We start from the raw sequence: 16559 nt of genomic DNA on the forward strand, positions 1-16559 counted from the left end.
TTATAAAATAAACTTAAAGCTACTCAAAGCTTTAACTCAAGTCGATAACTAAACTTAAGTTATGGGAACCATATGAACACCTTAATAAAAATATATTTTTAAAGTATAAATATATACAATATAAAATAAAGTATTTATTTATAAATCTACTACACAAAATATTTAATCAACTTATGTATATATGCGTGCATACAGCTAAACATAGATTAAAGTTAATTAGTAATAAATATAAAGTTTATAAGTAATAAATAGTAGTTGATTCGAAAAATTAACCCTTGAAATTTTTGTAAAAAAACATTTAGATTAAAGAAGAAAAGCTTTTTAAAAAACATCATAGAATATTCTTAAAAGCAATTTAGACTATTTTAAATATTACTACGTATTATATATAGAGAGTAAACTGTAGCAATGATGTTTAGTGTTCATATTGTTGCATTTGATAACCAATAAAAAACTTTTGACTTAGATTTGCAGTAATTTTATTTTATAAACGTAATTTTTTTATAAAATTCATTTCATCAATAATTACTATGAAAAACACAAAAAACATCTAGCACCATTTGTGCTTTCTTTGGTATATATTTAATTTTTTAAAATACATATGCAGTACTAATGCATCCACCCTGTACAGAAAAAACAATAAACAATTAAAAAAATACATTAAAAAAATATTCCCACAAAAAGTTAGATTAAACAATTATATTCAATAATGGATAGACTAAATTGCGTCCACCAACTGCGATTACCTGGATGAAAATAAATCTTGTAAAATCCTATTCTTGTATGCGATACTTAAACAGTTTAAACAATACTTTGAGAGCGCAAGCGCTGGTTATTATGTCCCACACACAAACGAAATTCTTCCAAAATATCTAAATTATGAGTATTCCCTATCAGCAACTTGAATGTTCTTTCCCAATTACTCTCGTCGACGCGACTCGATAAAATCATAATCCAGCATACCAGGAAATATAAATGTATAATAATTATATTCTCACATGTACTGTAACTGAGAAACCTTTATTTAGAACGTTTATAATAAAAGTTAGTCAGTTTTATTATTTGGTAATCAGACCAGAGAAGTATAAGAGTATTGAAAACCAAGTCCCAAAATGTTTGAGGCTTTACTGCATATATTGCAGCTATTATTATCCTTATCTATGTTATCTATATATAAATAAATCACATTTCATTGATGCATCAACTTTGACATTTTTTTTTTTTTTTTTTTTTTTTTTTTTTTTTTTTTTTTTTTTTTTTTCTAGTGTATCTTGCCTAAGTAATTTTATTTAATGGAATGCGTTTTTGTACTATTTTTTTTAAATATTTTTTGTAACTCTTCATCAAAAATAATGTAGTGTTTTCTTAAGTATACTCGTCGACGCGACTTGTAGAAATTTAGTGGTAAATAAATATGGATAATATTTATATTGTCTTCTGTATATTTTCTACTAAAAATGAGTCAATAGCATGTAGCAAAAAAAGCATGCTTAATATGCACTAGGTGAATATACAAGGCAAGCAGTGCCTTCGAGCAGCTCAAATGATGTGCGTATCGCAAAAGACATCTTTGAGACTTTATCACATATGTTCTTCATATGCTAATGAAATCTGTAGTCCTTCTAAAATAATATAGCTAAATTGGTGACTATTTATATGCGATGTAGCATATTGTTATCCATTTTATAATCAACTTTAGGTGGTGTTTTTGATCTCGATTATGTTATGGAATAACATTTTTTATGCTAAATGGTAATCTATTAGCGGATGACCACGCACAAATATTTTCAAGTTTTTTACAATCCTTAATAGAATCTATTTTAAGAAATACTTCAAGGTCATCAGTGAAAAGTAAGAATTTTGAAATACAAATAACTTTATAAATATCATTTAATAACAGAATAAACATGACTGGTGCAATATTAGAACCTTGAGAATTTTTTGATATAGCAATGTATTCAGAATACTTATTGAAAATATTATATATATGTTTCAAAAAAATAAATAAGCCTATCCACTTTTTAATCATATACATACATATATAATATATCATGAGCTTTTCCAACAATATGCAAATTACTTATGTTACATGCAAAACCATGGGATACGCTTTCGCGTATAGTGCAATTCAGTAGACAAGAACACTGACCCGCAGAATAACGTCAACCCGACTTATTATAACAATTAGTTACAGCAAACACACGCCCACTCTTGTGCTTTAACACTTTACGGTTCAAGTACTCCACCAAAGTAAAAGTTGCATAACTATGCCACCCTCCTAAAGCATATATTTAAACATCCCTAAACTATTCATTCCGCTTTGTGCCTTCGCGGTGTACGGACGCACCTCGTGCTCTGTGCGTAGACCGCGCTGCTGTACACACTCGGACCTGCCAGCTGCGCCGCTGAACAATTTTGCTCACTGCCTACCAAACAACAGCGCCATGAAAAAGGCGCAGACGCGTAAGCGTTCTGTGGGGACGATTAAGGCGTTCCTTAACCCCAGTCAAGATTCGGAATGGCAACTTCCGAAAAAAACTGCCAGACCATCCACTGAGTCCAGGAGCCCCGGACCAACCCCGAGCCAAAACAGGTTCGAAAAGCTTCCCGAGGTATTAGGAAGCAAATCAAGCAGAGTTCCGCCTGTGATTATGGAGATCACGGGCTCACATCTTCAAACGACGGACCTTATTAAATCCGTCACCAAATCCAGCAACTTCACGTTGCGTTACACTGGAAAGGGCAACGTGTCCGTCCAGTGTTCTTCGCTCGAGCAACGAGCCTTACTAATGGAAGGATTGAGGGGGCATCGCCCATTTCATACCTTCACCACTGACGAGGACAAGACAGTAAAGTCTGTCCTGAAAGGACTACCAGAAGTTCCAACTCAAGATATAGCTGCTGACCTCCAAAGGCAAGGACTCAATGTCGTCAAAGTGACGACAATGAAGACAAAGACGGAGGTACTGGGAGGTTCTCGCCTCTACCTGGTTCAGTTCTCTTCGGATACCAAGACAGCTGCAATAAAAAACATCCGGTACGTTTGTTTCGCCAAGGCCATTCTGGAAAGGTATAAGCGTAACAATGGACATTTAACCCAATGTTTCAGATGTCAGCTTTATGGACACGCAGCCAAAAACTGCCACCGAACCCCACGATGCGTCAAATGTACCGGCAGTCACGCAACCGCTGACTGCTCGAAAACGGATCGTGAGACACCAGCGAAATGCATCGGATGCGAAGGAGATCATCCGGCCAACTTCAAGGACTGCCCTCGCAGGAAGGAGTATCTCGTCCAGACTCAGAGGAGACATCAAAGGCCAGCTACCGTCGCGGCTGTCGCCCCGGCTGCACCTGGACCGACATTTAACTTAGTTCAGGAGCATTTTCCCGCACTCCGACCATCCCAACCGGCTAAGAACTTCTCAGCTGCAGCCGCTAATCTCAAGCAGGCTCAAAGATCACAACCAGAGCCGACAGCAGCACCAAACACCGGCGCAGAGGATGCCCCCATGTCGTCCTCGGATCTACGGAAGATGCTCCTCGTACTTCAGGAGATTCGGGTCAAAGCTGGCAAGTGTGCGAGCAAAATGGAGATAGCCATCATGATGGTAGAGTACCTCGATGTCCTCTTCTAAGAAGAAATTGAATTTGCTGACGTGGAATTCACGTGGAATTCGACACAAAACTGGCGAGCTGGAGCTATTGATCAGTGAGTATAAAATTGACATTGTCATAGTTACCGAGACGTATCTTAAACCTCACGTTAAAATATCTTTGCCGAACTTTGTTTGCCTCCGGAGAGACCGACTCTCAAGGCCAGGTGGCGGGGTTGCGATTTTTATTAAAAAATCTATAAAACACGCGCGTATAAATCCCGACGTAATTAACTTAGAATCTGTCGCGATCCAAATTAATAATAATAATAAAATCATCACAATTGCTGCCGCATACAACTCACCCGGAGACGAATTGTTGCAGAGTGATCTAGATGCTGTGCTTGGACTTGGAAGCTCTGTTATATTAAGCGGAGATTTCAACGCCAGGCACTCGCACTGGAATTGTTCTAGTACCAATCGATCCGGTTCCATGCTCTTTAACTACTTGCACGATACTGACACGGATATTCACTTTCCAAATTCACACACACACTATCCTTTTAATAACATGTCTCCATCAACTCTTGATTTCGCATTAGTCAAAGGTTTTGCGCCAATTTCGGGGATGCACTGCATCCAAGCTCTATCTTCGGATCATCTTCCTGTGTTTTTTGCTCTGGAAGGCGATGTTGAGGTCATCCCTGAAATATTTTTTGACTACGGAAGAGCTGACTGGAAAGGTTTTAGAAGTTTCATTGAATGTCGTCTACACGGCGCTCCACAGATATACACTTTACAAAACACCAGGCAAATTGACGATGATATTAATTTTTTTACAAATTTAATCGAGCAGGGTAAACTATCATTTATACCGACGCGTAAAAATATACCAAATAAAGTAAAATTAACTCCAGAAATTATCGAATATATAAAAATCAAAAACAGAATTAAAAAGCAATGGCAAAAAAATAGATCACCCCAACTTAAAACTTTATTAAATAAATTAACCAGTGATATCCGCGTAAAAATCCAAATAATTAAAAATGATTCATGGTCGCGTAAACTGAAAAAACTAAATCCAGCAGATAACTCATTATGGAAAATCGCTAAATCAATTAAAAATAAATATTCAGACATTCCGCCGTTAAAAAATGGAGACGACATAGTAACCTCGAACATACAAAAAACTGAGGTATTAGCTAATGCATTCTCTACATCCTATGTGCTAACGCAAAATTATACGCATCTAAAAACCCAGAGTAAAGTTGATCGTTCAATTCAAAGACTTGATAAAACTAGAATAGATAAGAAAACTATTAACGAAATTACCCCGTTCGAAATTTATAACATTGCAAAATCACTTAAAAATAATAAAGCTCCGGGAATTGACCGATTAGATAACATCTTAATAAAAAACTTTCCATTTAAATGCTTTCATTTCCTAACTAACATATTTAACTTTTGCTTATCTATTGGGTATTTTCCAGGTATTTGGAAAGTTGCAAAAATAATTCCGATAAAAAAACCCGGTAAAGCTGATAGCATCCCGTTAAATTACCGACCGATTAGCTTACTACCGTCCCTAAGTAAATTATTTGAAAAGATTATCTTATCACGTTTAAAAGAGTGTCTAAATAGTAAAATCATTGACGAACAATTTGGCTTCCGCGAAGGACACTCAACAACGCATCAACTTAATAGACTCACGGAGCACATTTCTGCGAATTTTAACAGGAAAAAAAGCACAGGATTTTTAATGTTAGACGTAGAGAAGGCATTTGATACTGTGTGGCATGAAGGGCTAGTATACAAACTAGATAAGTACAAAACCCCACACTATCTGATACAAATTATCCGATCATACCTCCAAGATCGAAGCTATGTCGTCTCCTTAAATAACGATAATTCGACACCGCGTAAAATACCAGCCGGGGTTCCTCAGGGGAGCATACTTGGGCCGTATCTTTATATAATATATACAAACGATATTCCAATTTTAAAAAACACCAGTCTCTCTATTTACGCGGACGATACGGCCGTTTTAACTAGTTCATATGGTCTTAAACCAATAGCAACAAAACTACAAAAATCTTTGCATAACTTAAATAAACATTTAAAAAAGTGGAAAATAAAAATAAACGACGATAAAACTGAGGCAATCATTTTTACGATGCGCCGGCAACCGTTGCCTCCGCCTTTAAAAACCGAGCAGGGCAAAAACATTGAATGGAAAACGAGTGTTAGGTATCTGGGTCTTCATTTAGATTCTAAATTAAAATATACAAAGCATATAAAAGAAGTACGGTCTAAAGGGCTTGCCGCCATTTCAGCTCTGAGACCCATTTTTAACAGAAAAAGCGCGTTGACGATTAAAAACAAAATTTTATTATATAAACAATTAATACGACCGATATTAACATACGCTTGCCCAGTGTGGAGTAATACGTGTAAAAATAATTTTAATAAGTTACAAGTAATTCAAAATAAAGCTGTAAAAATAATTTATAACACCCCATATTATACTAATTTAAAGAAACTCCACACTCGATATTCTATACCTACAATTAAAAATCACATTATTAATAATACGATAAATTATTACAAAAATATCTCGCGTGAACATAATAATAAATTAATTGCAAAAATTGGTAACTATGACAAAGTCACACTAAATTTCAAGTATAAACATAAAATGCCTAAGCACATAATGCTTTGATAGCAAATCTGTAACCACGACTTCAATAGCCCCAGTTCGTAAGTGTTATTTTTAATTATGTATCTTATATTTTATTTATTTTATTTTCTTTTTCTTATTGTATAAAGGTTTTAGTATTTTCTCCTTAAATTTTACTTATTAAATATTGCATATTGTTGCCTCTATTTTTATTTAAACTATTGTAATTTCGCTTGTAAACATGATAATGGCTAAAAGCCAGAAACATGTAATTTATAACTTGTATAAAACTAAATTATTTTTGAAATAAACATTAAAAAAAAAAAAAAAAAAAAAAAAAAATCCCTAAACTATTATTATTTTAATCTTCTTGGTGTTATCATTAGTGCTTGTTGCTATTAGCAAAAAAAGAGCAGACCCAAGATTAGAATTCAATCACAAAACAAAATGTTTTTTATCCTATCGTATTATGTACATATATTTGTCTGAAAATAAATGTCTAATGTATAATAAACTTCAAGTATATATGTACATTGTTCGCATATATGGCTTTTATGACAAAATAAAACTTGCCTTGTTAAATCTATTTTTAGCATTTTAGCTCGTGTGTTCCGGGAATTGCTTTTTTCACCCCAACTAGTTGCAAAGCCACACACACATTGTTGCGCTATATATGAGCAGGAGATTAGTGAATTCGTTAGTTGGTAGATAGGGGAGAGTTTTCCATTTTGCCGTCTGTTATTGCAGTGTCTTCCTTCTGCGGCCGTGTAAACCGGCCCTAATCTCGAATTCTGACTCAAATTGGCTTTGGGACGTTGGGTGTAATAACTCTGTGTGCATCCATTACATGGGAAAACGGACTCTTGTGGTGGAATCCGTTTTAAGAGTGAAATGTTGTACTTTGTGGATTGCCTGGTTCATTATTTCAGATGGAAACGTAGCATTTTTAAATGTTGTAGATTGTATAACTCATTTATAAATAGTTTTGTGATCCTTGAATAAAAATGCGGACTTAGCATACCTATTAAAAATCCCTTATTTCAGTTAATTTGTTATTTTGTTTAAACACAATCGTTTGATGTTAAAGGGCAATAATACGGAAAGTTAACTCAATGACAAACTATAATGAGAAACTCAATAAAAAACTTTGTGCGCTTTTTCATTCACTAATTATTTCAGAATGGTCTTAGCTTAGTCGCTCTTGACTCATTGTCGATCGTAGAAAATTTTTTATTTTTTTAGAAAAGTAAATGATCTTTCACCTTTTGCTACACTCACAAAGTAAAAAAATCAAAGCAAAATCGCTGTGTTCGGTAATATGTTTCGTGTTTAGTTTAAAATTGGATTTGTAAATATGCTTCAGCAATATGAGTTATTTGTCAGATTCGTCACTTATTTCCTTTTCATATTTCTTTAGCAATAAGTTGACCTTAAAAACCATATTTTACTAACTTTTCATTAAAGTTAAGTATTCCAAATTAAATATTTTTTTGCAATCTTTACATAAGTAAATTTATTATTGAATTGAAAAATTTGTCAAAAATGTTTAAATTAAAATACTCTTAAGCAGATTTCAAATTCTGTGGTGATTTAATTTTCAATTGCAATTTTATTACATTCAGCAAGAACTGATTTACAAGTTTTCTTCAGTTGCTCTATATCTTAAATTAAGTTCGCAAAATTATATTTTTGTGTGTCTAATGATGCTTTACGGAATTTATCAATGGGATTTTTATGTAATTAAATTAGTTTTTTCAGCCAAACTGTAGACATAAAAACACATACAAATTTTATCGAAAATTTTTCAAAAGTACAAATTTGTATCTGTGCATCAACAGAAAATATTCTGTAATCGATTTCAATCAAAATATATATCAAAATTAGTGATTATTATATAATTATAATTATGATCGACAATAATAGATTAGGTTTACGTACATTTTCCTAATCTCATGGATGAATATAGTGATAAATAATTAAAATCGAGCTAGGTCGTACAGATCTGATATTGAAAATTCTCTAATAATGAGCCAAAACAGCTCATAGAGACAATCCTATATGTATTTTTTTTAAATATTCATATTTTCTTAACAGTACAAGTAATCCAAAATAAAAATACCGGTTTGTGGACTTTCAATGTTTCCAATAAATTCCAAAAAAGTGCTTGCTAGCCCTTTTTTAGGGAGAAAAAATATTTTATCAAGATAGCGATTCTGCTTTTAAAATTTTTTGTTTCATCATTAATTTTATTTAAAAGAAACTTTTCTATTCTTCTTTTAGCTTCAGCTATTTAATTTGATTTTTTTCATAGAACATAATTTTCTTTATGCGTTAGATAATTTTGGTTAGATAATTCAAATAATTTGGTCGAATTTCATACAGGATCTATTTTTTTTAAATTTTGAATTAACAAAATGAGCCCCTAATATTATGAGGCCTGGGGCAGATCTCTGTTACTCCCCTTCTCTCTGATGACCCGCCTAAATTCTGCATACAGTCATTCGATGGGAAGCATGTGCTCAAGTGCTAGAGCCGCTAATGAGCTGAACTCGGCTTACACACCATCTGAGGAAGCGGGTGGGAGCACCCGGGAACCGTTATACCGTAGATTTTTATTCGACGCACTCTTTGCAATATTTAAAATCAAGGCTCACTCATAGATTTGTAATTTTCATAATAGTATAAATATTTATTAAATTTATTAATCTGGAATTTTCACTTTACCCACAAATTATTTAAACACCATTTTATTATTTGGTATTTAGAGGGAAGGAAATAAGTATACATATTTACTCTTAGTGTGATTTAATGTATATTTACAATATAAAATAATATTTATTGTTAAAATTATTGGCTAGCTGTGATTAATTAAACAAAAAAAATATTATATTTGTTTTCTTCATTAAGTCGTGTTGTTTATCCAGAAAACGTATTTCTATGTATCGGACATCTCGTGGCGTAATAGAAAACCAATTTATCCCCTTTATAGCCTTTATAGCCTTATATATTTAGACCTGTGTTTGACATGGTCAAATTACAGGCAATAATGTAACAATGGCGTGTATGAACGCGTTACTAGTCACGACTTTGGAATGAATCGCGTGTAACCACCGAGTAAATCTTATTTAAAAAGTCAATAAAGTTTTAGAAGTTAGCAAAATAATAACGTAATTTACGTTAACAAGGGTTAATCATTTATATGATAACACGGATATAGAGTATCAATTAAATATAACACATATTTTTGGGCAATACTTGTGATTATCTATTTTAAAAAATCTGCGATGTATATATATATATATATATATATATTTATTATAAGCATTAGAATTAATGTTAGCATAATTATATTTATACATAAAAATGTTCCATAAAACATGTCAAAGTACTTACGAGACAAATCTATCTTAAGAATTATTTTTATATTCTTTAAATTGTAGAAAATACTATATCGTATAGGAACTCTATAGAAGTTCCCTCAATATACTAGCTCCAAACCCAGTATTTTAGATGCCTTATAATATGGATCAGGGCAGTGTTTTTAATCTCAGTTTATTATTAAAAATACTTTTTATAATCATATTAATGCAAAATATTTTTTAATATTTCAAAACACCTGTATGTTTATAAATATGTATTATTTTCAGTTATTTGATAACATATGTTTTTGTGTTTAATGACGTTTTATATTTGATCATCTGTTATAAGCGTTTTTATTGACATTCTTTAGAAATAATTTTATATTACGATATTGTCTATTTGATCATGATAATTGATGTTTGCTTTTAATTATGACGATGTATTGAAATTAATTTTATTATTATTACTATTTAGCAGCATAGCATATCTCTTACTCCTACATATTTCCAATTGAGTTAGCTTACCACATTACAATTTATTTTTTATAAAATAAAACTAAGAATCTGAGTTGAAGGTATACAATATCAATATTTTTTAATAGAAATTGCTTGATTCGTTAAAATAGCAACGAATTTAAAAGCTTAAAACCAAAAATATGTATTGTTATGCTTAATACAATTTTCTTAAAATTATGCGATTGCATTACAATATTGAATTTAATATGATTTATATTTAATGATTGCGAAATAAAAAATACTGATTCTATACTTATATTTATTGTATAAGTACGATAATAGTTTGTAGATATAATTGAAGTGGTGCCGAGGCACTTTCATAGTTTATTTTTCTTAACTTGATATAGTGCTCTTTCGTGTTTCTCGCAATATACTTTGATCGATCTCCTCCGAGTCTGACCGATATACAACACGTCAATTTTTGGCAACACGTATCTACCTTCCAATTTCGATTCATGATGCTTTGTTAGAAATTTAGTAATAATATAAGGTTACCTTCAAAACACATTTATAGAGCCACTATTAGAGCTATTTTTGTAATATAAAGAAACTATCATGTACTGATCACGATGCGACATCTTTAACGGTGATGTGTGTATTCTAGTATAAAAGAGTCAAAATATTTCTTAATAAAAACTAGAAAAATATCGAATAGTAAGCGACAAAATATTCGAATATATTCGCACATTTATAAATAAGCAAAAAAATGGTATAAAAAATAAAATATTAATAAAGATTATTCCTGCTGTCAAAAAACTACAACGCGATAGTGAAAATATTATTATATAATATAAGTACGTACGTATTCGTAAAACTACACATTATTTTTGTATATTAAAAATAAATAATAAATCGATACCATTATTCGATAAAGTCTGCAGTTAAGTATGAGTTTTTTATGAAATTTCGGAAGAGACAAAGTTTTTTTTTTATATATATATAAGGTATTTTCTATGAGATAGAGTAGCTCATTAATATAAAATTTTCCATACCTAATATGTACGACTTAGCTCGTTTATAATTAATCATCATATGAGATTAGAAAAATCTATATAAATCTAATCTGAAACAATCGATGAAAATAAATGATATAATAATCACTGATAGAAAAACACTAAGCTCCATATGGAATTCGAACCCAGGTCTTTCATGTTAATAAATGGCTACTTATAATATACCACTCATCTATTATGCTAGTCGTTTAGCCATGGTTGTTATAAATAAGTTACATCTAATTGTGTGATTAGCAATTAGATGTTTTCTTTGTTTATCACCACCATTTAAGTATTAACGGTAAACAAAATAACATGTAAGAAATCTTACAGAATATATATGTATATATGTATATATATATATATATATATATATATATATATATATATATATATATATATATATATATATATATATATATATATATATATATATATATATATATATATATATACATATATATATATATATATATATATATATATATATATATATATATATATATATATATATATATATATATATATATATATATATATATATACGTTTTTATTAGGGTGTTTTAACAAATTACAAATCGTAGATTTACTTTGAATTCAATAAGAAAAAGATTATATATTGTAACAGCAATTAATTCTAATCTAAAACAGACACATTTTAATATTTATTATAAAAATCAGTAAATTGTATTTAAATACATACATTATGAATTCGACAATTCCATTTTCTACATACGCTGTTTGAAATTGTATACTTTAAAGTTTAAATGTATTCATGCTACATCCATACAAATTCTCTATAGAATTTTGCGATTGTAAAAATAAAAAGTCACGTGTTAGTACAACGAGCACGTCTTTTTTCATCATGACGCCGAAATTGAATTGGACGACGAAAAATGTTACAACGGAGGAAAAATACCCAAGCTTTTTACATAAACGACGCTCAAATTGATCTTCCCGTGTATGTAGGTATATGAATTATATATATATTTATATATACTTGTACATATTTTATACAGATGTACTTTATAAATAAATAAACGATAATTTAATATAAACTAGTTTTCGTACACTTTTGTATCCTCTTTTACTAACGTATGTTTATTATACGTGTTTTAAAAAATCTAATCGCAATATAGATGGTTTAATAATTACTTATATAATATTAAAGAAAACAAAAAGTAAAAATAAATAATAAAATTATATTCTGAAGAGAAATTAGTGTCTTATGGAGTACCACAAGGGTCTAATTTGGGACCATTGTTATTTGTTTTGTATATTAATGATTGCATAGGTGATAACATTAAAGAAATTGTAAATAATTTAAATAATGAATTAAGTATATTAAAAATATGGTTAAAGAATAATGTACTTAAATTAAATGAGAATAAAACTAAATGTATGTTTATTAATTATAAAAATGTGTTAAATAATAGTACCAAAATAGTAATAAATAACTCTAGTATAGAAATAGTGGATAATATAAAATATTTAGGAGTAATTGTTGATACAAAATTAAATTTTAAAGAACATTGTAATTACATATTAAAAAAAATTAGTAGAAAAATAGGTTTATTATCTAGATTAAGAAATATATTAAGTATAAATACAAAAAAAAAAATTTACAATAGTATAATATTGCCCCATTTTAATTATTGTGCAACACTATTAAATATGTTAAATAAATTAGACAAACAAATGTTGCAAAAATTACAAAATAGGGCAATGAGAGTAATCTTAAATAAAAATAGATTAACTAATTGTAAATGTATGATTGATAGACTAGAATGGTTGAATGTTCAAGAAATATTGAGTATGAATGTTTTAGTATTTATATATAAGTTAGAAAATAATATGTTACCAGAATATTTTTATAAGTATTTAATAAGAAATAAAGATGTACATAAATATAATACTAGAAATAGAGAAAATTTAAAGATAATTAAGTATAAGAAAACGAGTACGGCTAGGGGAGTTATGTACGGAGGTTTTGATTTATATAATAGTCTTCCAAGAGAAATCCGAAACAGCAAAAATATAACGGGTTTCATAAATGGAATAAAAAAACACCTTCGTACATATAGAAATAAATTATAATATTAAGTCTTTATTATTGTATATTTTTATTTTTTCTTTCTGTTATGTATTTTTTATATATTTTTTATATATGTTTACTAAATTTGTTAGATGTAAAGATTAGCTATTAAGCTAAATAAATTAATAAAATAAATAATAAATAAATATTGTGCAACAAATTTTGATCACGAGAAAATAATCTCTCGAGTCTCATTAACTGACTGCCCATGTGACTAATGTCATGAAGAAAACAAAGCGAGAAATTCTCTGAGAATCTAGAGTTAAAAAAAATAATTTATTCTCAGATTTAAATGTTTCAATCCAGTTCATTATCTCATGGTTAATATTTCCCAAACAACCTTGTTCTACTGCTGAGTTTTTCTGAGTCAAAATTCTTTAGAAGCATAATATAGCTATGAACCTTCAGGGTTAATTTATGCTGTAATAATTTATTTGGACTTGTTTAAACTAAGGTTAGAATAGTCCGTGGATTCGAGTCATGGCAGAATTTTTATTCATTAAAATGCGATATTAATAAATACCAACCCTATATGCAAAATTACATCTATTGATTATAAATTAAATATTAACATAGTAATTCATATTAGATGTCACCGATTACATGACCGAAAAGTCTGATTAATAATACTTTTTTGTTGGTTCATTATATCTGATTAATTAACCCATTTGGTACAGATGTATTATTATTATGTAATGCATTGGGCTTACGCCTTTCGTATTGCAACGAAAGATTGAAAATAAAAAAATACAAATATAAGCATGTCATTTAAATAAAAAAACATGATGAAACCGATTAATGAATTGCATTACGCCGTGAAAAAAATTTTGAGTGGGGTAGCCAAACTTTTATATTATAACCTACTTGTTACGCCATGCTGATGACATGGCACATCAGCTACTTAGATGAATTTAATTATAATGTGAATTACGGACAATTGTTAAAGAAGAACCATAACTTATTTTTTTTATTTTATCATCTTTTGAACTTAGCATAAAATATGTACTCTAGTTATTATATTTTTTTTACATATTTTGACTAAAACTTTATTCAAAATTAAATAAAAAATTCAATTTAATTACCTTTTTGTATTATGTATAATACCATTCACAACAGCAGTGCCGTAAATAGACTGGCGCAACAGGTGCACAAGCACAATGCCCAGGACAAATGAGGTCCCTATATGAAACTGACCAAAAAAATAAAATTTTTAAAATATTTTTATTTTAGATTAGATTTTTATTAAATATATGAGAATGATTAATATAGAAATTAAAAATATACATTTTCTCATATAAATTGGCACTTATAACCAACTAAAAACTATGACAAATATTACTTTCTTTTTGGCTCGTCTTTAGAAACTAGGCGCATTGCTGATTTTATACAATCGATATTGCTCTTAAAAATATATTTAAATGTTTGAAACCTAGATATTAATCTGAGTATCATATATTATACACTCGTCTCTTGATTTTTTCACTAGATACGTTCCATAAAATATCGCGTAAATCAAGACACATAACAAAATTTTCAAGGTTTCCTTAACTTATAAAGTAAACGAATATTTTTTTGTTGAGTTTGTTTTTTTAAAAAGTGTTATTCCTTAACCGCTTAAATCAAATTAGAGTTATTTGAGTAATAACAAAATCATTTTAGTTCCCAGAATATTTCTTCGAATATTCTGGCCGTTTCCATTATAAAGGTTTTGGCAAGTTAAAATTTACTAAGAGATATTTAAGATCAATTTTTTGGATATAACGATTATTAATTCTCACATTAATTTCGTTATGTATAATAATTAGGCATTAGCTGAAATTAAAATTGCGATTATTTAACATTTTTGTGTACACGTAAAATATTTATAAGCAATAGATTTGATTACTGCTTAAAAAATAAAATAAAAATTAAATCTTGCATTGGACACATGAAAAGATAGTTGGGATACTGTACGTCATTATCACGATTTAATCAGTAAAAAAAACACGAGTTATGATAACGTATTTTGCACACGCCCAACGCAGTCTCGAAAAACACATTAACAAGTTTTTAGATTAATTAAAGCGCTCGCCACCCCGAAAAAGCTTCTGGGCGGTGTCACAGCTCAGCAAAAGCTCGCGTTAGCACCAAACTGACAAAACACAGAGAGCAAATAAGTGCTCGTACCACGTTGGATAGTGGGTGGGAGGGAGTGGTTGTCGGTGCATGTCCGAGGCGGAATTTCCAAAATAAACCGACGTCAAAAATACTCGGGGGTAGTTATGTTATCTTTTATCTCGTGCCGGAGAACATTCCGCGGAATGAGCTGAACTTCATCCCCCGCTGAAGCTAAGGGGTGAGTGAATGAACGGGGTGGTTGTGCAGCGTGAACCCTGAACCCTCGGAAGGGTGAGGAGTTATGCCATGGGAACGATACTCGTAATTCACTCGGACTGTTGCAGTATTCAGTCGGTGGGACACTCGCGGTGCATAATGCAATTTGGGCGATTGAAGAGAGACTGCGCCGGATTCAATCTGAGTGCATGGAAATAGCTTGTACTAAATCATATTAGACAGAATTCTTGTTATTTGATAACTGCGATTCTCTACTTATTAATAATAATTATATTTAGAAACTAAAGCACTAAATGCTTTTGATTGGAAATATTGTAATGCACACATTTAAGCGATTTGGCTTTTTTGTAAGAAAAATATTATATAAAAAAAGAATAATCATACTTTACCGATATTATTGTAATATATTAACAACATGAGAGTATCATGATGTCCAGCTCAAGCGATACTCAATCATCAGATAGAGACTGAATAAAAGTGCCTTTTACAAAACATTTTATTCTTTAATTTCAATATTAACCTAATATTTAAAACGTTATAATTTATAGCTTTTATATATTTTGCCGAACATGTTTGATTGTCTAACTGTATGTATTTGTTTAGCTGAGCAAAACAGCTGTTTTCTGACGACGCTGTTTTTTTATATAAACGTTTATTACAAAATTAAAAATACGTCAAAATTATTGGTTTGTAACCATTTTCTAGGTGTACAAGAGAAAATTAAAAATATGAAATAAAACCAACAGTAATGGGAACATATGATAAATTATAGAAAAATACAATTACCTTAAACAACGTAAAGAACATAAATCAGGTATTTCAATTATTAACTTTAAAACTATTTATAACTGATAACTAATAAAGACGTGGGTATATAATACAACAAAAAGACTTTCTAAAAGAATTACACTTTATAATTACATATTACCAATAAATAATTTATTATATTTATTATTTAAGTATATTAGTATGAAACAAATACCAGTTAAA

General features: G+C 30.0%; 1 protein-coding gene across 3 annotated transcripts in view; it reads right to left on the reverse strand.

The window, feature by feature from the left end:
• Window positions 1-16054, reverse strand: part of arm (armadillo) — a 140991-nt gene extending 124937 nt beyond the window's left edge. For 2 of the 3 annotated variants that reach the window (XM_088190547.1, XM_088190538.1), the window contains exon 1: window positions 15959-16053. The gene's annotated coding sequence lies outside the window, so the exon portion shown is untranslated. Of the gene's footprint in view, window positions 1-15958 lie in introns of all 3 variants that reach the window. The other variant, XM_088190542.1, reaches the window with a different exon arrangement.
• Window positions 16055-16559: the final 505 nt, after the last annotated feature.

Source organism: Plectrocnemia conspersa, unplaced genomic scaffold (genome assembly GCF_051122295.1).
Source record: "Plectrocnemia conspersa isolate PC_06_02 unplaced genomic scaffold, ASM5112229v1 ptg000008l, whole genome shotgun sequence".
NCBI classification, from domain to species: domain Eukaryota; kingdom Metazoa; phylum Arthropoda; class Insecta; order Trichoptera; family Polycentropodidae; genus Plectrocnemia; species Plectrocnemia conspersa.